The sequence below is a fragment of the Triticum urartu genome, chromosome 4A (assembly GCF_056163025.1).
Source record: "Triticum urartu cultivar PI428250 chromosome 4A, HENAU_Tu73, whole genome shotgun sequence".
Taxonomy (NCBI): Eukaryota; Viridiplantae; Streptophyta; class Magnoliopsida; order Poales; family Poaceae; genus Triticum; species Triticum urartu.
In genome coordinates, this window is record NC_141876.1 from 544,167,328 (window position 1) to 544,191,277 (window position 23,950).

At 44.9% G+C, this 23,950-nt stretch overlaps 1 long non-coding RNA gene across 3 annotated transcripts; it reads left to right on the plus strand.

Annotated features, from left to right (window-relative positions):
• The first annotated feature begins 16,933 nt into the window (after window positions 1-16,933).
• Window positions 16,934-20,812, plus strand: LOC147976514 (uncharacterized). 3 transcript variants are annotated; one of them, XR_015601567.1, is made up of 5 exons: window positions 16,934-17,977; window positions 18,166-18,283; window positions 19,204-19,267; window positions 19,384-19,671; window positions 20,548-20,812. It is a non-coding gene; the product is annotated as an uncharacterized LOC147976514 (long non-coding RNA). The 3 variants fall into 3 exon arrangements; XR_015601565.1 differs by having other exon boundaries at window positions 19,384-20,812; XR_015601566.1 differs by lacking the exon at window positions 19,204-19,267 and having other exon boundaries at window positions 19,384-20,812.
• Window positions 20,813-23,950: the final 3,138 nt, after the last annotated feature.

Below are 23,950 nucleotides of genomic sequence, written 5' to 3' on the forward strand. Positions count from 1 at the left end.
TATTCTACAACTTTTATATACTTTTGGCAACTTTTTATACTATTTTTGGGACTAACATATTGATCCAGTGCCCAGTGCTAGTTCCTGTTTGTTGCATGTTTTTTGTTTCGCAAAATATCCATATCAAACGGAGTCCAAACGGGATAAAAACTGACGGAGATTTTTTTGGAATATATATGATTTTTGGGAAGAAAAATCCACGCGAGACGATGCCCGAGGGGGCCACGAGGCAGGGGGCGCGACCCTGACCCTAGTGGCCACCCCGTAAGGCGGTTGATGCCCTTATTTCGACGCAAGAAAGCTAATATCCGGATAGAGATCGTGTTAAAATTTCAGCCCAATCGGAGTTACGGATCTCCGGGAATATAAGAAACGGTGAAAGGGTAGAATCTGAGAACGCAGAATAGAGAGAGACAGAGAGACAGATCCAATATCGGAGGGGCTCTCGCCCCTCCCATGCCATGAAGGCCAAGGACCAGAGGGGAAACCCTTCTCCCATCTAGGGAGGAGGTCAAGGAAGAAGAATATGAAGGGGCCCCCTCTCCCCTTCTCTTCCGGTGGCGCCGGAACGCTGTCATGGCCATCATCATCATCACCGTGATCTACTCCAACACCTCCGCCAGATTCACCAACATCTCCATCACCTTCCCCCTCTATCTACAGCGGTCCACTCTCCCGCAACCCGCTGTACCCTCTACTTGAACATGGTGCTTTATGCTTCATATTATTATCCAATGATGTGTTGCCATCCTATGATGTCTGAGTAGATTTTCGTTGTCCTATCGGTGGTTGATGAATTGCTATGATTGATTTAATTTGCTTGTGGTTATGTTGCTGTCCTTTGGTGCCCATCATATGAGCGCGCGCGCGGATCACGCCATAATGTTAGTTGTATGTTGATAGGACTATGTATTGGAGGGCAAGAGTGACAGAAGCTTCAACCTAGCATAGAAATTGATGCATATGGGATTGAAGGGGGACCAATATATCTTAATGCTATGGTTGGGTTTTACCCTAATGAACGTTAGTAGTTGCGGACGCTTTCTAATAGTTCCAATCATAAGTGCATAGAATTCCAAGTCAGGGATGACATGCTAGTAGTGGCCTCTCCCACATAATACTTGCTATCGGTCTAGTAAAGTAGTCAATTGCTTAGGGACAATTCCACAACTCCTACCACAACTTTTCCACACTGGCTATATTTACTTTATTGTTTCTTTATCTAAACAGCCCCTACTTTTTATTTACGTAATCTTTATTATCTTGTAAACCTATCCAGCAACACCTACAAAGTACTTCTAGTTTCATACTTGTTCTAGGTAAAGCGAACGTCAAGTGTGTGTAGAGTTGTATCGGTGGTCGATAGAACTTGAGGGAATATTTGTTCTGCCTTTAGCTCCTCGTTGGGTTCGACACTCTTACTTATCGAAAACTGTTGCGATCCCCTATACTTGTGGGTTATAAAGAGTAGCGTAAGTATTTCCCTCGGTCACTACACGCAAATCCCTTAGTACCTGCACAAACAAATAAGGACCTTACAACCAACGTGATAAAGGGGTTGTCAATCCCTTCACGGCCACTTGCAAAAGTGAGATCTGATAGAGATAATAAGATAAATATTTTTGGTATTTTTGTTGTATAGATTGGAAAATAAAGATTGTAAAATAAACAGTAAAATATAATTGTAGATCGGAAACTTATATGATATGAAGTAGACCCGGGGGCCATAGGTTTCACTAGTGGCTTCTCTCATGATAGCATATATTATGGTGGGTGAACAAATTACTGCCGAGCAATTAATAGAAAAGCGCATAGTTATGAGAATATCTAGACATGATCATGAATATAGGCATCACGTCCGTGTCAAGTAGACCGAAACGATTCTGCATCTACTACTATTACGCCACACATCTGTTGGGGAACGTAGTAATTTCAAAAAAATTCCTACGCACACGCAAGATCATGGTGATGCATAGCAACGAGAGGGGAGAGTGTGATCTACGTACCCTTGTAGACCGACAGCGGAAGCGTTATGACAATGCGGTTGATGTAGTCGTACGTCTTTACGGCCCGACCGATCAAGCACCGAAACTACGGCACCTCCGAGTTCTAGCACACGTTCAGCTCGATGACGATCCCCGGACTCCGATCCAGCAAAGTGTCGGGGAAGAGTTCCGTCAGCACGACGGCGTGGTGACGATCTTGATGTTCTACCGTCGCAGGGCTTCGCCTAAGCACCGCTACAATATTATCGAGGATTATGGTGGAAGGGAGCACCGCACACGGCTAAGAATATGATCACGTGGATCAACTTGTGTGTCTATGGGGTGCCCCCTGCCCCCGTATATAAAGGAGTGGAGGAGGGGAGGGCCGGCCCTCTCTATGGCGCGCCCTAGGGGAGTCCTACTACCACCGGGAGTAGGATTCCCCCTTTCCTAGTCCAACTAGGAGTCCTTCCATGTAGTAGGAGTAGGAGACAAGGAAGGGGAAGAAGGAAGAGAAGGAAGGAGGGGGCGCAGCCCCTCCCCCTAGTCTAATGCGGACTAGGCCTTGGGGGGCGCGCAGCCTGCCTCTCCCTCTCCCCTAAAGCCCAATAAGGCCCATATACTTCTTCTCCCGTATTCCCGTAACTCCCCGGTACTCCGAAAAATACCCGAACCACTCGGAACCTTTCTGATGTCCGAATATAGTCGTCCAATATATCGATCTTTACATCTCGACCATTTCGAGACTCCTCGTCATGTCCTCGATCTCATCTAGGACTCCGAACTCCTTCGGTACATCAAAACTCATAAACTCATAATATAACTGCCATCGAAACCTTAAGCGTGCGGACCCTACGGGTTTGAGAACAATGTAGACATGACCGAGACACGTCTCCGGTCAATAACCAATAGCGGAACCTGGATGCTCATATTGGCTCCTACATATTCTACGACGATCTTTATCGGTCAGACCGCATAACAACATACGCTGTTCCCTTTGTCATCGGTATGTTACTTGCCCAAGATTCGATCGTCGGTATCTCAATACCTAGTTTAATCTCGTTACCGGCAAGTCTCTTTACTCGTTCCGTAATACATCATCTCGCAACTAACTCATTAGTTGCAATGCTTGCAAGGCTTATGTGATGTGCATTACCGAGAGGGCCCAGAGATACCTCTCCGACAATCAGAGTGACAAATCCTAATATCGAAATACGCCAACCCAACATTTACCTTTGGAGACACCTGTAGAGCTCCTTTATAATCACCCAGTTACGTTGTGACGTTTGGTAGCACAGAAAGTGTTCCTCTGGCAAACGGGAGTTGCATAATCTCATAGTCATAGGAACATGTATAAGTCATGAAGAAAGCAATAGCAACATACTAAACGATCGGGTGCTAAGCTAATGGAATGGGTCATGTCAATCACATCATTCTCCTAATAATGTGATCCCGTTAATCAAATAACAACTCTTTGTCTATGGTTAGGAAACATAACCATCTTTGATTAACGAGCTAGTCAAGTAGAGGCATACTAGTGACACTCTATTTGTCTATGTATTCACACATGTATTATGTTTCCGATTAATACAATTCTAGCATGAATAATAAACATTTATCATGAAATAAGGAAATAAATAATAACTTTATTATTGCCTCTAGGGCATATTTCCTTCAGTCTCCCACTTGCACTAGAGTCAATAATCTAGTTCACATCGCCATGTGATCTAACATCAATAGTTCATATCTTTATGTGGTTAACACCCATAGTTCACATCGATATGTGACCAACACCCAAAAGGTTTACTAGAGTCAGTAAGCTAGTTCACATTGCTATGTGATTAACACCCAAAGAGTACTAAGGTGTGATCATGTTTTGCCTGTGAGAGAAGTTTAGTCAACGGGTCTGCCATATTCAGATCCGTAAGTATTTTGCAATTTTCTATGTCTACAATGCTTTGCGCGGAGCTACTTTAGCTAATTGCTCCTACTTTCAATATGTATCTAGATGAAGACTAAGAGTCATCCGGATCAGTGCCAAAACTTGTATCGACGTAACCCTTTTACGACGAACCTTTTGTCACCTCCATAATCGAGAAACATATCCTTATTCCACTAAGGATAATTTTGACCACTGTCCACTGGTCTACTCCTAGATCACTATTGTACTCCCTTGCCAAAATTAGTGTAGGGTATACAATAGGTCTGGTACACAGCATGGCATACTTTATAGAACCTATGGCCAAGGCATAGGGAATGACTTTCATTCTCATTCTATTTTCTGCCGTGGTCGGGCTTTGGGTCTTACTCAATTTCACACCTTGTAACACAGGCAAGAATTCTTTCTTTGACTGTTCCATTTTTGAACTACTTCAAAATATTGTCAAGGTATGTACTCATTGAAAAAAACTTATCAAGCGTGTTGATCTATCTCTATAGATCTTGATGCTCAATATGTAAGCAGCTTCACCGAGGTTTTCTTTGAAAAAATCCTTTCAAACACTCCTTTATGCTTTGCAGAATAATTCTACATTATTTCCGATTAACAATATGTCATACACATATACTTATCAGAAATTTTGTAGTGCTCCCACTCACTTTCTTGTAAATACAGGCTTCACCGCAAGTCTGTATAAAACAATATGCTTTGATCAACTTATCAAAGCGTATATTCCAACTCCGAGATGCTTGCACCAGTCCATAGATGGATCGCTGGAGCTTGCATATTTTGTTAGCACCTTTAGGATTGACAAAACCTTCTGGTTGCATCATATACAACTCTTCTTTAAATCCATTAAGGAATGTAGTTTTGTTTATCCATTTGCCAGATTTCATAAAAATGTGGCAATTGCTAACATGATTTGGACAGACTTAAGCATCGCTACGAGTGAGAAAATTTCATCGTAGTCAACACCTTGAACTTTGTCAAAAACCTTTTTTGACAAGTCTAGCTTTGTAGATAGTAACATTACCGTCAGCGTCAGTCTTCTTCTTGAAGATCCATTTATTCTCAATCGCTTGCCGATCATTGGGCAAGTCAACCAAAGTCCATACTTTGTTCTCATACATGGATCCCATCTCAGATTTCATGGCTTCAAGCCATTTTGCGGAATTTGGGCTCACCATCGCTTCTTCATAGTTCGTAGGTTCATCATGATCTAGTAGCATGACTTCCAGAACAGGATTACCGTACCACTCTGGCACGGATCTTACTCTGGTTGATCTACGAGGTTCAGTAGTATCTTGTTCTTAAGTTTCATTATCATTAGCTTCCACACTAATTGGTGTAGTTGTCACAGGAACAGATTTCTGTGATGAACTACTTTCCAATAAGGGAGAAGGTACAATTACCTTATCAAGTTCTACTTTCCTCCCACTCACTTCTTTCAAGAGAAACTCCTTCTCTAGAAAGGATCCATTCTTAGCAATGAATGTCTTGCCTTCGGATCTGTGATAGAAGGTGTACCCAACAGTCTCCTTTGGGTATCCTATGAAGACATATTTCTCCGATTTGGGTTTGAGCTTATCAGGATGAAACTTTTTCATATAAGCATCACAACCTCAAACTTTAAGAAACGACAGCTTAGGTTTCTTGCCAAAGCATAGTTCATACAGTGTCGTCTCAACGGATTTAGATGGTGCCCTATTTAATGTGAATGTAGCTGTCTCTAATGCATAACCCCAAAACGATAGTGGTAGATCGGTAAGAGACATCATAGATCGCACCATATCTAATAAAGTATGGTTATGACGTTCGGACACACCATTATGTTGTGGTGTTCCAGGTGGCATGAATTTGTGAAACTATTCCGCATTGTTTTAATTGAAGACCAAACTCGTAACTCAAATATTCATCTTCTGCGATCATATCGTAGAAACTTTTATTTTTTGGTTACGATGATTCTCCACTTCACTCTGAAATTCTTTGAATTTTTCAAATGTTTCAGACTTATGTTTCATCAAGTAGATATACTCATATCTGCTCAAATCATCTGTGAAGATCAGAAAATAATGATACCTGTCGCGAGCCTCAATATTCATCGGACCACATATATCAGTATGTATGATTTCCAACAAATCTGTTGCTCGCTCCATTGTTCCGAAGAACAGAGTCTTAGTCATCTTGCCCATGAGGCATGGTTCGCAAGCATCAACTGATTCATAATCAAGTGATTCCAAAAGCCCATCAGCATGGAGTTTCTTCATGCGCTTTACACCAATATGACCTAAACGGCAGTGCCACAAATAAGTTGCACTATCATTATTAACTTTGCATCTTTTGGTTTCAATATTATGATTATGTGTATCACTACGATCGAGATCCAACGAACTATTTTCATTGGGTGTGTAACCATATAAGGTTTTATTCATGTAAACAGAACAACAATTTATTCTCTTACTTAAATGAATAACCGTATTACAATAAACATGATCATATCATATTCATGCTCAACGCAAACACCAAATAACACTTATTTAGGTTCAACACTAATCCCGAAATTATAGGGAGTGTGAGATGATGATCATATCAATCTTGGAACCACTTCCAACACACATCGTCACTTCACCCTTAACTAGTCTCTGTTTATTCTGCAACTCCTGTTTCGAGTTACTAATCTTAGCAACTGAACTAGTATCAAATACTGAGGGGTTGCTATAAACACTAGTGAAGTACACATCAATAACATGTATATCAAATATACTTATGTTCACATTGCCATCCTCCTTATCCGCCAATCACTTGGGGTAGTTCACTTCCAGTGACCAGTCCCTTTGTAGTAGAAGCATTTAGTCTCAAGCTTAGGACCAGACTTGGGCTTCTTCACTTGAGCAGCAACTGGATTGCCGTTCATCTTGGAGTTCCCCTTCTTCCCTTTGCCCTTTTTCTTGAAACTAGTGGTCTTGTCAACCATCAACACTTGATGCTCTTTCTTGATTTCTACCTTCATTGATTTCATCATCATGAAAAGCTCGGGAGTCGTTTTCGTCATCCCTTGCATAATATAGTTCATCATGAAGTTCTACTAACTTTGTGATGGTGACTAGAGAATTCTGTCAATCACTATTTTATCTGGAAGATTAACTCCCACTTGATTCAAGCGATTGTAGTACCCAGACAATCTGAGCACATGCTCACTAGTTGAGCGATTCTCCTCCATCTTTTAGCTATAAAACTTGTTGGAGACTTCATATCTCTCAACTCGGGTATTTGCTTGAAATATTAACTTCAACTCCTAGAACATCTCATATGGTCCATGACGTTCAAAACGTCTTTGAAGTCCTGATTCTAAGCCGTTAAGCATGGTGCACTAAACTATCAAGTAGTCATCATATTGAGCTAGCCAAACGTTCATAACATCTGCATCTGCTCCTGCAATAGGTCCGTCACCTAGCGGTGCATCAAGGACATAATTCTTCTGTGCAGCAATGAGGATAAACCTCAGATCACAGATCCAATCCGCATCTTTGCTACTAACATTTTTCAACACAATTTTCTCTAGGAATATATCAAAATAAACATATGAAAGCAACAACGCGAGCTATTGATCTACAACATAGATATGCTAATACTACCAGGACTAAGTTCATGATAAATTAAAGTTCAATTAATCATATTACTTAAGAACACCCACTTAGATAGACATCCCTCTAATCCTCTAAGTGATTACGTGATCCAAATCAACTAAACTATGTCTGATCATCACATGAGATGGAGTAGTTTCATTGGTGAACATCACTATGTTGATCATATCTACTATATGATTCACGCTCGACCTTTCGGTCTCCGTGTTCCGAGGCCATAGCTGTATATGCTTGGCTCGTCAAGTATAACTTGAGTATTCTGCGTGTGCAACTGTTTTGCACCCGTTGTATTTGAACGTAGAGCCTATCACACCTGATCATCATGTGGTGTCTCAGCACGAAGAACTTTCGCAACGGTGCATACTCAGGGAGAACACTTCTTGATAATTAGTGAGAGATCATCTTAAAATGCTACCGTCAATCAAAGCAAGATAAGATGCATAAAAGATAAACATCATATGCAATCAATATAAGTGATATGATATGGCCATCATCATCTTGTGCTTGTGATCTCCATCTTCGAAGCACTGTCGTGATCACCATCGTCACCGGCGCGACACCTTGATCATCATCGTAGCATCATTGTCGTCTCGCCAATCTTATGCTTCCACGACTATCGCTACCGCTTAGTGATAAAGTAAAGCATTACAGCGCAATTGCATTGCATACAATAAAGCGACAACCATATGGCTCCTGCCAGTTGCCGATAACTTGGTTACAAAAAATGATCATCTCATACAATAAAATTTAGCATCATGTCTTGACCATATCACATCACAACATGCCCTGCAAAAACAAGTTAGACGTCCTCTACATTGTTGTTGCAAGTTTTACGTGGCTGCTACGGGCTTAAGCAAGAACCAATCTCACCTACGCATCAAAACCACAACGATAGTTTGTCAAGTTGGTGCTGTTTTAACCTTCGCAAGGACCGGGTGTAGCCACACTCGGTTCAACTAAAGTTGGAGAAACTGTCACCCGCTAGCCACCTTTGTGCAAAGCACGTCGGGAGAACCGTTCTCGCGTAAGCGTATGCGTAATGTCGGTCTGGGCCGCTTCGTCCAACAATATCGCTGAACCAAAGTATGACATGCTGGTAAGCAGTATGACTTATATCGCCCACAACTCACTTGTGTTCTACTCGTGCATATAACATCAACACATAAAACCTAGGCTCGGATGCCACTGTTGGGGAACGTAGTAATTTCAAAAAATTTCCTATGCACACGCAAGATCATGGTGATGCATAGCAACGAGAGGGAGAGTGTGATCTACGTACCCTTGTAGACCGACAGCGGAAGCGTTATGACAACGCGGTTGATGTAGTCATACGTCTTCACGGCCCGACCGATCAAGCACCGAAACTACGGCACCTCCGAGTTCTAGCACACGTTCAGCTCGATGACGATCCCCGGACTCCGATCCAGCAAAGTGTCGGGGAAGAGTTCCGTCAGCACGATGGCGTGGTGACGATCTTGATGTTCTACCGTCGCAGGGCTTCGCCTAAGCACCGCTACAATATTATCGAGGATTATGGTGGAAGGGGGCACCGCACACGGCTAAGAATATGATCACGTGGATCAACTTGTGTGTCTATGGGGTGCCCCCTGCCCCCGTATATAAAGGAGTGGAGGAAGGGAGGGCCGGCCCTCTCTATGGCGCGCCCTAGGGGAGTCCTACTCCCACCGGGAGTAGGATTCCCCCTTTCCTAGTCCAACTAGGAGTCCTTCCATGTAGTAGGAGTAGGAGACAAGGAAGGGGAAGAAGGAAGAGAAGGAAGGAGGGGGCGCAGCCCCTCCCCCTAGTCCAATTCGGACTAGGCCTTGGGGGGGCGTGCGGCCTGCCTCTCCCTCTCCCCTAAATCTCAATAAGGCCCATATACTTCTTCTCCCGTATTCCCGTAACTCCCCGGTACTCCGAAAAATACCCGAACCACTCGGAACCTTTCTGATGTCCGAATATAGTCGTCCAATATATCGATCTTTACGTCTCGACCATTTCGAGACTCGTCGTCATGTCCTCGATCTCATCCGGGACTCCGAACTCCTTCGGTACATCAAAACTCATAAACTCATAATATAACTGTCATCGAAACCTTAAGCGTGCGGACCCTACGGGTTCGAGAACAATGTAGACATGACCGAGACACGTCTCCGGTCAATAACCAATAGCGGAACCTGGATGCTCATATTGGCTCCTACATATTCTACGAAGATCTTTATCGGTCAGACCGCATAACAACATACGTTGTTCCCTTTGTCATCGGTATGTTACTTGCCCGAGATTCGATCGTCGGTATCTCAATACCTAGTTCAATCTCGTTACCGGCAAGTCCCTTTACTCGTTCCGTAATACATCATCTCGCAACTAACTCATTAGTTGCAATGCTTGCAAGGCTTATGTGATGTGCATTACCGAGAGGGCCCAGAGATACCTCTCCGACAATCGGAGTGACAAATCCTAATCTCAAAATATGCCAACCCAACATTTACCTTTGGAGACACCTGTAGAGCTCCTTTATAATCACCCAGTTACGTTGTGACGTTTGGTAGCACACAAAGTGTTCCTCTGGCAAACGGGAGTTGCATAATCTCATAGTCATAGGAACATGTATAAGTCATGAAGAAATCAATAGCAACATACTAAACGATCGGGTACTAAGCTAATGGAATGGGTCATGTCAATCATATCATTCTCCTAATAATGTGATCCCGTTAATCAAATAACAACTCTTTGTCTATGGTTAGGAAACATAACCATCTTTGATTAACGAGCTAGTCAAGTAGAGGCATACTAGTGACACTCTGTTTGTCTATGTATTCACACCTGTATTATGTTTCCGGTTAATACAATTGTAGCATGAATAATAAACATATATCATGAAATAAGGAAATAAATAATAGCTTTATTATTGCCTCTAGGGCATATTTCCTTCAACATCGACTGACTCCTGCCTGCATTTAGAGTATTAAGTTCATAAGAACAGAGTAACGCATTGGGCAAGATGACATGATGTAGAGGGATAAACTTAAGCAATATGATATAAACCCCATCTTTTTATCCTCGATGGCAACAATGCAATATGTGCCTTGTTTCCCCTTCTATCACTGGGAAAGGACACCGCAGGATTGAACCCAAAGCTAAGAACTTCTCCCATTGCAAGAAAGATCAATCTAGTTGGCCAAACCAAACTGATAATTCGAAGAGAGTTGCAAAGATATCAAATCATGCATATAAGAATTCAGAGAAGAATCAAATAATGTTCATAGATAATCTTGATCATAAACCCACAATTCACCGGATCTCAAAAAACACGCCGCAAAAGAATTACATCGAATAGATCTCCAAGAACATCGAGAAGAACTTTATATTGAGATCCAAAGAGAGATAAGAAGCCATCTAGCTAATAACTATGGACCCAAAGGTCCGCGGTAAACTACTCACACATCTTCAGAGAGGCTATGGTGTTGATGTAGAAGCCCTCCGTGATCGAATCCCCCTCCGGCAGATCGCCGGAAAAGGCCCCAAGATGGGATCTCACTGGTACAGAAGGTTGCGGCGGTGGAAAAGGTGTTTCGTGGCTCCTGTTGATGTTTCCAGGGTATAAGAGTATATAGTCAAAAGAAGTAGGTCGGTGGAGCTACGAGGGGCCCACGAGGGTGGGGCGCGCCCTCCTGCCTCGTGGCCACCTCGTGGCTTCCTTGATCTCCACTCCAAGTCTCCTGGATTGCGTTTGTTCCAAAAAAAGATCCTCGCAAAGATTTCATTCCGTTTGGATTCTGTTTGATATTCCTTTTCTGCGAAACACTGAAATAGGCAAAAAAAACAACAACTGGCAATGGGCCTCCGGTTAATAGGTTAGTCCCAAAAATAATATAAAATTGTGTATTAAAGCCCATTAAACATTCAAAACTGATAATATAATAGCATGGAACAATCAAAAATTATAGATACATTGGAGACATATCAGCGGCTCGGAACTTAAAGGTAAGTTCCGAGTGCTGAATTTTTCTTTTCTTATGTTGTCTTTGTTGCAGGATTACCACAACATCCGTGCGGCTTCCTTCAACTCCCAGGTCCGGGAGCTGGCCAAGCGGACTGCCAACCTGTCCGGCAGCCAGAGTACACCTCTGTCTTTTCTTTCTTGCGGGGGCGTGTTAGCGCACCCACTGGGTGTAGCCCCCGAGATTCGGGTCGACTGCTGTGCAGTCGGGCCGGGTCTTCCGGCAACCACTTTTCCCCTTTGTTGATTTCTTTACTGTCTTCTCTTTCTTGTCTTCCGCATGAGCGGCCGCCGACTTGCAGCAGCGACTGGGCGAAGCCCAAACCGCGCTACGCACCAAGGAGGAGGAGTGCAGCGGGGTGGCACAGGAGCGCGACCGCCTGGCCAAGGAGCTGGCGGACCAGGCGGATCAGCACAAGGCGGAGCTCCAGAATCTCAAGGAGGCGGAGGACGCACTCCAGGCCGAGTTTTAGACCGAGTGCTCAAAGTGGGTCAAGAAGGAGGCAATCCTCACCGCTGGCTGCGGCGAGATTGAGGACATGATCGACGGTAAACTTCTTTTTCTTTGGAATAGCCGCCGACTGCATCCAGAGTCGGCTTTCAACTTCTGATCTTTGTTATTCTTTGCGCATACTTCTTTCCTGGATACACTGTCGCCGTTAGCCAGGCCATCAAGGCGCGTCGCGACCAGCGCATGAGTGAAGGAGCGGAGATCCCGCTCAACGCGCCTCGAAACATGAACGAGTAGCTCCTGGCCGCCAGGGCGCGCCTGCAGCCGGCCCACCGTATGCTCCGCCGCCTTCAGCGCGCTGGGTCCCTCCTGGTTTCTGCCCTCTGGCCAGGCGTCCAAGCTCCATGCACCCCCAGTCAGACCGCCGACTGGTTAGAGGTGGCAATCGGCCACTTCGAGGCTTGGAAGGGCTCCTCTCCTCGGGCAGGCGCCCGGAGAGCCATGGAGTTCGTCAAGGCGTGGTATCCTGGGCTGAACCTAGCCGAATTGGCCACGTTCCGGCAGGAGGCCAACGAAGAGTTGGCGGCGGTGGGGCCTGCGCTCACTTGATGTGCGGCGGCGATCGCCGAGTTCACCGAGACCGGTGTCTTCCTCCTCGAGCTGGACGAGGAGGGCGCCGAGGTGCCGCCGAACTGGTTCGGGCTGAACTCGAACGACGACAAGGACTCGATGGAGGAAATCGCCTCCAGCGACGAGGGCAAGGACGAGGAAGGCGAGGATGGTGAAGACGATGCACCGGAGGATGGAGCGGACAGCCAGCCTCAGCTCGATCGAGCATCGAGCAACAAGCCTCGTGCGAGTGCGCCGACTGCTTCCGACGGTGACCAAGCCGAGACTCACCACACGACCACCCCGCCAGCCGGCGCCGCCGGCTCCACCAACCTATCGGACCCGCCTGCTGCTCCTCTGGCCTAGGTGGCCAGTTTTATTTTATCCTTTCCTGCTTTGGTAGTCTTTCGAATAAACTTGTTAAATTTGCGCAGTTCCACCCGCTGGGGGTGTATTCAAACTTTGTTGAATGACGGCCGAGGGCCTTTTGCTATGTAAATTAATTCTCGCACGCACTACAAGAAATATGTCAACTAGTGACCTTCTTTCAGTGACCCTGGAAGAATTGGTCATAGATCTATGACCATTTCAGACCAATTGGTCAAAAGCTGTTCGGGGGCTCCAAACCCTAAACTATAACAACCATTTTGGTCAGAAAGGTCGTAATTTCCTTACACGAAATGGTCATAAAGCAGATAGCACTTGTCCGCTGCCTTATTTCTAGCTGATCACGACTAATATAGATGGTCATAACCTTGTAAATTATGGTGGGTTGCTATGACTAGGCGCCACCTCATCAGTTTTGCCTATGTGTCATGTCCATGTGGCATTTTTTGCCCCAGGTTGTGAAGCAACCTATATTTCTGTCATTCCCAAAATTCCCAAAAAAATCTCATGAATTTTCTTTGGCTCATATCTTCGTCAAATATGTAAAAAACCTTCCTTGCCTAGTTCAAAAATAATTCAACAATATTCATTTTCCTATTCTGTTCAGAACAACACTGTGTGAAGGAAGTACCACTTTGGCATGTCCAAATAGTATCCATTTTCTACAGTGCTTTCCTATGCCCAAATAACCATCCTCCACCAAATGCCAGCTCGATCCATTCATTATTTTGAGCCCAGCTTCAACATTCATATTTATGTCCAGTGTGGTACTTTGCAAAGCAAGTACCACCTAGGCTCCTCCTTTTGAGCTGAAAATTTGTGAAGACGGTCTTCTTAGTAACTGATCATCCTCAGCCAAAACTCATGCCCATTAGCAATGTACATTTCCCGTACCGCTAATCAAACACTTGGCTGCTAATTCATGTTTGAGCATCAATCGGTCTCCTCGTGAGAATCTTATGTTGTAATTTTCTTCCTAGCACCTACCTGGGGAGTGCCCAACACACTAGACATGCCTAGGCCGCCCAGAACACATGGCAACGCCACGATCACGCGGTGACCACGCAACGGGCATGCGAGTTTACGCGCTCTAGAGTTGGGGCCCTCGGCCATCGCCCAAACCTCGACGTATCGCCACCAAACCATGCATTTATGATTAAATAGGTACTTATGTAACTATAGATGATTTTTAGAAGAAATAAATAGCAAACTATGAGGTAGCTGCAGTTCAAATTTGACCCGCTTCCAACTGAATCGGCGGAAATTTGTCTTTTTCACGAGAGGTGGATCAAACCTTTTTACACCCAACCATTTTGTCAATTGTGCATTAAATATGTCCTAGTATTTTAAAAAATTGATTTGGTCCAATTTTGCAACAATTATTTGGGAGGTCCTTCATAAAAAAACCTCCTTTTGGGCACTCGAAATATGGAAAATGGTTTTTTCGTCCAAAGAAAATGAAAACTTCCTTAGGCAACATTGTTTGCCATTCCAATATGCACCCATGTGCATAATATGAGATCATTTAAACAAACTATGCCATGAATGTGGCCATAAGATTGATCATTTGGCTTGAAAGCCATTGATCTCCACACGTGATAGCTCGTTTCTGAGAACACTTTTTTAAAATAATTATCATATTACAAGTTTGTTATTTTTCCTGGGAACTTGGTCACATATAATGACACAATGCGAAGGTTTCCAAATTTTTTGATTTTTTGTGAAATTTTTTATGCCCGTTTCAAAATGCGGTCAAAACGGCGGGAATGACCGTTCCTAGCTAGTGGTTGAATCTTGGAATTTTTTGGTGTTTATCTGATAAAATAGATACTTATGTACCTAGAAATGATTTTTGGAAAAAATAAAGAGCAAACAACAAGGCATCTATAGTTCACATTTGACCCGCTTCCAGCTGAATCGACGGAAATTTGTCTTTTTCACGAGAGGTGGATCAAAACTTTTTACACCCAACCATTTGGTCAATTGTGCATTAAATATGGCCTAGTATTTTATAAAATTGATTTGGTCCATTTTTGCAACAATTATTTGGTAGTTCCTTCACCAAAAAACCTCATTTTGGACACTCAAAAAATGGAAAATGATATTTCCGTGCAAATAAAATGAAAAATCCCTTAGGGAACATTGTTTGGAATTCCAAGATGCACCCTTGTGCACAATATGAGATCATTTGAACAAACTATGTCATGAACGTGGCCATAAGATTGAGCATTTGGATTGAAAGGCTTAAATCTTCACGCGTGATAGCTCATTTCTAAGAACACTTTTTAAAAACAATTGTCGTATTACAAGTTCACTATTTTTCCTGGTAACTTAGTCACATATAATGACACAATGCTAAGGTTTTCCAATTTTTTTATTTTTTTGAATTTTTTATGCCCGTCTCAAAATGCGGTCAAAACGGCGGGCTTGACCGTTCCTAGCTAGTGGTTGATCTTGGAAAACTTTGGTGTTTCTCTGATTAAATAGATATACTTTTGTACCTAAAAATGATTTTTGGAAAAAATAAAAAGCAAACTATGAGGCAGGTGCAGTTCAAATTTGACCTGCTTCCAGCTGAATCGGCGAAAATTTGTCTTTTTCACCAGAGGTGGATCAAAAACTTTTGACACCCAACCATTTGGTCAATTGTGCATTAAATATGGCCTAGTATTTTAGAAAATTGATTTGGTCCAAATTTGCAACAAATATATGGTAGGTCCTTCACAAAAAAGCTCATTTTGGGCACTCGGAAAATGGAAAATTATTTTTTTCGTCCAAAGAAAATGAAAACTTCCTTAGGCAACATTGTTTGCCATCCCAATATGCACCCTTGTGCATAATATGAGATCATTTGAACAAACTATGCCATGAATGTGGCCATAAGTTGATCATCTGACTTGAAAGCCATTGATCTTCACACATGATAACTCGTTTCTGAGAACACTTTTTAAAATTAATTATCGTATTACAAGTTTATTATTTTTTCTGGTAACTTGGCCACATATAATGACACTATGCAAAGGTTTTCCAATTTTTTGATTTTTTTTTGAATTTTTCATGCCCATTTCAAAATGCGGTCAAAACAGCGGGCATGGTCGTTCCTAGCTAGTGGTTGAATCATGGGAAAATTTTAGTGTTTCTCTGATTAAATAGATACTTTTGTACCTAAAATGATTTTTAGAAAAAAATAAAAAGCAAACTATGTGGCAGGTACAGTTCAAATTTGACCTGCTTCTAGCTGAATCGGCGGAAATTTGTCTTTTTCACCAGAGGTGGATCAAAAACTTTTGACACCCAACCATTTGGTCAATTGTGCATTAAATATGGCCTAGTATTTTAGAAAATTGATTTGGTCCAAATTTGCAACAAATATATGGTAGGTCCTTCACAAAAAGCTCATTTTGGGCACTCGGAAAATGGAAAATGATTTTTCGTTATTCGAGGAATAGCACTACTAATTATTTGGAAACTTAACAAACATTGTCATAAAAAGAGAAGGAAGCTTACCACCGGGCATCGTGGTGCTGCGTTGAGCTCACGCTGCAATGGAGCTTCGCTGGGCGCCGTGGTGCTGCGTTGGTAGCGCCTATTGTTAATCAATTACGACCATTTTAGATGGTCATAACGTCATCAAAGCGTGCAGGGTATGCCACGCGGATCAAGCATTAGAGACCGTCGGATAGTACCAGATCCAACGGCCCACACCCCTCACCCTATCCCCCGCCCACACCTACCCGGAAGTAGCTCCCCTCACGAACACCACATGCCATTGAGGGCGCTGACATGTGGGCCTAATTCCTCGCGGGCCCACCTGTCAGTGGCGAATGCCACCCTCTCCCTCGCACACCACTCACCCACCGCACACCACTCCTCCCCCCACTCCTCCTCTCCCCCGCACACCAGTCCTTCCCCCACGACCCACAGCCCAAACCCTAACCCCTCCCGTCAAACCCCTCTCCCGTCGAACCCCTCTCCCCTCTCACCCAATTGGACCGCCGCCGCGTACGGCGGCCGACCCCGCCGCAACCTCCCCTCCTACCTCAAGCCGCTCCTCCTCGCCTTCGTCGATGACCACCTGCTCCCGCCGCTCATCATCGCCTCGCTCCTCGCCTTCCCCTCCCTCGTCGCGACCATGATTCCCACCGCCGCCATCCCCACCCACCACCGCCGCCCCCACCCACCGCCGACCTCGTCTCCGCCATCCCCCTCCCCTCGCCTTCATCCCCCATATCCACTAGTCTCGATCCGGCATGCGTGCGTGCCGGCGCGGGCGTGCCTTGATTCGATCCAGTGCCTTCCTCCCTCCCTCCCATGACCACGCCTTCCTCCCTCGAGTCAAAGAAGGTCCGGCGACGGCCAGATCCGCCACCGCCACAGCGGGCCTTCCGGATCCACACCGTCATCGAGCTGGATTCGTGCCTCGTTGTGCGGCCTCGTCTGCCTTCGCGGCTGCGCCACGGGCTTCTACTACGCCGCCCAGTCCAGCGTCGGTGCACGGGACGCGCCTTCTGGCGCACCTCCATCAGCCACATCCTCCGCTACACCTCGGAGACGGGCTGCGTCGACCTCATCCCCGAGCCCCAAGAGGTCGAGGACCGCAAGGACCGGGAGATCAGCAAGATGGAGGGCAACTTTAGCGTCGCCTGCGTCGATCGACGAGATGGAGATCGGTTGCACCACGGCGGCGACAGGCTGACGCTGGTGGACTGGGAGCGCAGGTGGCCGACGCTGGTGGACCGGGAGCCAAGGGCCTGACATACCTGCACGAGGACTGTAAGTCGCTAGATATCTCTATTGATTTTGATGTGAACTTGTATGACTGACTGACGATGCACTGCTGCACTGCATAACTGGTCCGACGTCTTCTCCTTTGGCCCCATGCTTCTGGTGATCATCACCGGCAAGAGACCGGTCCTGTCCGACGAGCCTGACGAGGACGACGAGACTCTAGTCTCTTGGGTGAGTCATTTTGACCCTGAATCCTGGCCTCTCAAGTCACGAACTGTACTTTCTTTGTCTTACTATTTCTGAAGTTCAGTTGAGCTATGGAGAAACACTGTGTAGAGCACTAGTATGTTTACTGAATTTTTTTACATTTCTCCATGGTAGCTGACCAAAGAACCATCTGATTTCTGAACCTGTACTAGGGGGAGCTAGATGTATGATGTACAGCAACGGGAATGGGAGCTGGTGAGGAAAGGAACCTGCTGGGACAACCAGATCGAGTCCCTTCTCTACATGTTGGATTTGCTCCCTTGCACAGCAGTAAATGCCTCTGCAAACATGATACTATATATTTGCATGTCATAGTCAGCAGTTAGCGTGTGACAATGAAGTGAACCATCAGCTCTGTTATATCTGTAGCTCGGCTCCTCGCATGTTTTTGGTTTGTTCTCAATCTGATTGTGGTGTGCCTTTGTGAATTAATCAAGTAGATGCTTGAAGATGAACAAGTGTTCATAATTGTTGTGAAAGAAGCTTGACGCTAAAAAGATGCACGGGATCAGCTTCTCGCGTTCCCCAGAAGAATATTACTCCCTTCGTAGAGAAATAAAAGAGCGTTTAGATTACTAAAATAGTGATCTAAACACTCTTATATTTCTTTACATAGGGAGTAGACAAGAACAAATATTTGTGTCTTTTCTCTAGAATACTTATGCTTTGACCTTGCTCTGTAGAATACCTAATGTTTAGTAATGAAATACTGCAACCAAATTACAACATCTACTGATATTGTCAAAATATTCATGGAGGAAGACATATTGTAATAAAATTTTCTATTACAACATCTACTGATACTGTCAATTTTTTTTATTAGGATGTGGCTGAAACCATTGGATGTCCTTCATGGACTTGCTATCAATACTTATCTCGTGTTTTGTTTCCTTTCTGGACATGTTACGGTTCAAGTGTTGCTGCTGTTTAGTACTAAGTGCTTAACTTAACTAAGCTTGAGCTACTAAAACCCACTCTCAAATTAATGAAATTCCTGTTTTGCGAAACTTCAATGTTGAGCTGCTCTCCTCGCTGAGTCGTGGTCGTTGATTTTCATTTCGTCCACCACCACTCCAGCTACCTTCTTGTGTAATCAAACTTTTCTCCTGTATGTATGTATGTATGAGGCTGGGTAGTTCAACTCTAGTTTTCTTTCTAACTCATTCATATATATGGTGGAAATTGTGCAGGTTCCACTATATTAATGCAAAGTATTTCGGTAGTATTGCTGTACAAGTTTACTATAGTATTTTGGTATGCACTCCTGAACAAGTTAATGTTGTATTTTGGTATGTACTGATGTACAAGTTTAATGCGGTGTTTTGGTATGTACTGCTGAGTTCATAACCATTTAATTTTACAACATGCAGATGATTGCCTTCATTCATGTTCCGACATGAGCTCTAGGTCGAAGTTGGAAGAAGCAAGGATTCAGGATCTAGGCATGCATGCATGCTCTCTTATCCCTGCTTCTGCTCCTTAGGAGATGTGAATTTCTGGGACTTTTGATGTACTCCCAGCATTTATCTTTTTTTATCTCTTTGTTGTTTTGCTAGAACCGTAAATCCTGATGCATGATGATCATGGTTTGTTTTTGTAGATCTGTTACGATGGCGCTTAAAATTTTACATGCCTGGATTCTGATTGAACTTGTTCTTGTAGGTCTTTCTACTTCTATGATCAGTTTAGTTAGAGTTGCACATGTCAGAACACTATATACCAATAACTCCCAGCTAGTGAGAAATTTTTTGTCACTCCATTAACACATACTGGTTAGTGTTAGTCATACTATTTATGTACATGGAATTTGTTGTCAATTTTGTTAGAATGCAACCTTTTGGTAATTCTGGACTTTTCTTTTGCGGTAATGTAATGATGTTAGATGTTTGCTGATTGTTGTATATGGGCAAGATGAATCATATTGTTTTCTTTTTGATGTACACGCATGCTGATGGTTGACACTCATGAACAACAAGCAACCATTCTAGTTACTACCTAGGTGTTCAGAGATTGTTGTATTATTTATGTTCTTTTTACTCCCAGAGTTATTGTTCGCATAGACTGTTTTTCTTGGTGCATACATGTATCTCAAGCATTGTACTTCTGTGTTTGCTTAGGAGGATAGTGGGCAGATCTACTTTGCTGCTTTGTTGCTTACGTTAGTGCTGCCATTGCATTGTATGATAGTATTGTATGATAGTGGGCAGATCTACTTTGCTGCTTATGTTAGTGTTGCCTCAGCAGCATTTGTTTAGTTCTGGCCTCAGCAATAGCATACTAATGCTTCAGGATCTATTTATTATTCTGTTCATTATACTAATGCCTCAGCACCTGTATACTAATGTTTGGTATTCAATTTGCTGCTTACGTTAGTGTTGCTACTGTTATCCATGCCCTCATGCTTCAGGATCGACTCCTAGCTGCTTGTGTATCTGTTTATTATTATGTTCATTATTCTTTTCCTAGTTGTTCTTTGTTGGAAGATATTGCTTTCATTGGCAGCCATGATAATGATAATTTCCTCTCTTCTACAGGAGCTCTTGGCTGAAGAAGTTCGAAGAAGGGAACACTTCATCTTTGTAGCTAGTTTTATGTTCCTGGGTGTTCCTGAGTGTTTTTGTTTACTTCATAGATGTTCCTGGATGTTCCTGGGTGTTCCCGAGTGTTTGTTTACTTCATAGATGTTCCTGGATGTTCATGGGTGTTTGCACTTCCTGGGTGTTCTAAATTCTTGGATGATGTGAACTATCGCATGATTGTAATATATATAATATACACATTTTGGACGTCATTTGTGAAAATTTGTGTGATTGAAATATTGGAAATATTGATCATTTATTGTTTTCTTTGAGGTGATGATCCTTAATTGCTGATACATCAGAAATGAAACAAATACTATTTGGGCCCTAAAAAGGCCACAAATCAAACAATTCAGGAAAAATGAACAAAATGGCTTAAAAATCAATTGTGAAAAGGTGTAGGCCAAGAAAATAAAAAGGCCTAGGCCAAAAATAACGAGGCTGAACTGTTGGGCTTGGCCCACCTACCTGACCAAAATTAATATGAGAAAAAAACACAAATAGGCTGAATTAATGGGCTCGGCCCATATAAACACCCAATTGGACCGGGCCGATTCTAATTTTTGACCTTTTCAATTGGTCGCAATTTTGCCACATCAGATTGTCACGTCGGGTCTGACGTGGCCTGGGCAAACAGCCAGTGACCAAAAAAAAGGTCGTGAGTTCAACGACCTTCTGTTTTGGTCGTAAACGTCTACGACCTTCTCACAGAGAAGGTCGCTAATTTCAGTTTACGACTGCCAACTTTTGACCTTCTGTTTTTGGTCACAAAAAGGTCGCAAATGAAAAACTATGACCTTTCAGCGGCCAATAGTGAGGGTCACAAGTTGACATATTTCCTGTAGTGACGAGTTGTGCTTTGTCGAGTTCCAACTTGTCTAGCTTTTCCGTTCTTTTGGCTTTTTCCTTTGCCGCCCTCCCTTGGCTGCTGCCTTGCCAGCCAGGCAGCCGCTCTGTGGTCTGTGGCTGGGTCAAGTACTTAGCCATTTGGGAGGACAAGTACTTTGGCCACTTAGAACATAGCAAGTTAAGTAAGAAGACGACCGGCCGGCTGCTCAGCAGCCGGTCGGTGACTCGAGGAGCCTGCTTGGCCTATGTGAGTGCTTTTGGTCCTTAGCCATTTTCATGTGGGCACCATTTCCTGCCTTTAACTCTTTCCAGTCGAACAGTCGCTCTACAAGTTGTGGCCTATGGCAAGAGAGAGCTTAGATGCCGGCACATTACTTGTCCGGCTGCAGGTAGCACCGACATAGTACAAGGCGGCAAGCCCCCGGGCCGACTGGTCGAACCCAGTGCCAGGCACAATAATGAAATAACACATTCATAGGCATAAAACTTATCATATAGATAAAAAGGGTAGCCCCCGAGTGCTCCTCGAGGGCCCCGATGTCTTAGCGCTTTAATATAAAAGCTAGCGTGGTACATACTGCATCAACTGTAAAATCTTCGGAGGAGATTTGCATTCCATGGGCGCTCTGATTCCTTGTAGAGTCGACTCTCTTGCGCGCTCTGGCCTTCTGTGTGTCGATGAGGCAGTGGGAGTCGTTGCCCAAAGCTTTGCTGATGATGAAGGGGCCTTCCCAAGGGGCCGAGAGCTTGTGCTGGCCGGTTGTTCGCTGGATCAGCTGGAGCACAAGGTATCCCTCTTGGAAGGATCTTGGCTTGACCTTCCGACCGTGGTAGCGGCGCAGACTCTGCTAGTAGATGGCGGACCGGCTGGGTGCCAACAGCGGGCCTTCTTCTAGCAGATCGACGCCGTCTTCTCGTGCTTCCTTTGCCTCTGTCTCCGTGTACATGGTGACGCGCGGTGAGTCGAACTCAATGTCAGTTGGGATGACGGCCTCGGCCCCGTACACGAGAAAAAATGGAGCGAATCCGGTTGACTTGTTCGGGGTGGTGCGGAGGATCCAGAGGACGGCCGACAGCTCGTCGATCCAGCAGCCGGCCGAGTGCTCCAGTGGCTCAACCAGTCAGGGCTTGATGCCAGACAAGATGAGGTTGTTCGCTCGCTCGACTTGGCCGTTTGACTGCGGATGGGAAATGGACACTAAGTTCAGTCGGATGCCCTGCGTCGCATAGAAACGGGCCAAGGCGCCTTTGGCAAAGTTTGTGCCATTGTCGGTGATGATGCTGTGGGGTACACCATATCCGACGGTGATATCTGCGATGAAAGTCACAGCAATCGGACCATTCAGTTTCTTGATTGGCTTTGCTTCGATCCACTTGGTGAATTTGTCCACGGCAACAAGCAGATGGGTCATGCCGCCGCGTGCTGTCTTGAATGGTGCCACCATGTCTAGCCCCCACACGGCAAAGGGACAAGTGAGGGGGATGGTCTTGAGCGCAGAATCCGGCAGATGTTGCTTGGGGCTGAATTTCTGGCACCCCTTGCAATGCTTGACCAAATCCTTGGCGTCCTCCAAAGCAGTCGGCCAGAAGAAACCATGGCGGAAAGCTTTAGCGACAAGGGATCTGGAGGCCGTGTGGTGGCCACACTCGCCTTGGTGGATATCTTTGAGGATTTCTTGGCCCTTCTCTGGTTCGACGCAGCGCTGGAAAACCCTAGTCACGCTGCGTCTGACAAGCTCTCTGTTTACTATCGTGTAGGATCCTTCCCGGCACTGCACCTGCTGGGCCGAGATCTCATCAGCTGGCAGCTCTCTGTTCACCAGGAAATTGAGGATGCGCTGTGCCCAGGATGGTGCTTGGACTTTGTCCACTGTCATCACAGCCACTAGTACTTGGGCGGTTGGGTTGGGAGGCGGCAGGGTGGAGTCGGTCGCCACTTGCTGTGTTGTTGAAGTCCCTGGGCCGGAGCCTGCAGCCCCCAGGCCGGGTTGTGAAGTCCCCGGGCCGGGTGCGACTGCTGCAGTCCCCGTGCCGCCTGCCGAAGTCCCTGGGCCGGCTACTGCAGCCCTCGAATTGGATCCGACTGTTTTGGGAGCAGCCGACACGAAGATGAACTCGGATTTTGGAGAAGGCTTGATAGACGGCTTGCGGAGGCACTGAAGGGAAACGCCAGCTGGTATTGCTTGGTGGGTGGAGCCTATCCATGCCAGGGCATCAGCTTAGTCGTTGTCGTTCCGTGGCACGTGAAGGAACTCACAACCGTCAAAGTATCCATTGATCTGTTGGACGAGGAAGTGATAACTTGCCATGTTTGCATCCTTGGCGCCCCAGTCGCCAGATGACTGTTGGACCACCAAGTCTGAGTCGCCATAGCACAGGATCCGGCGGATGCCGATTTCTTTGGCCAGCCGGAGTCCGTGTACTAGCGCCTCATACTCAGCCACGTTTTTGGAGGCGGCAAAGTGAATTTAAAATGTGTATCTGAGCTTGTCGCCCTTGGGAGAGGTGA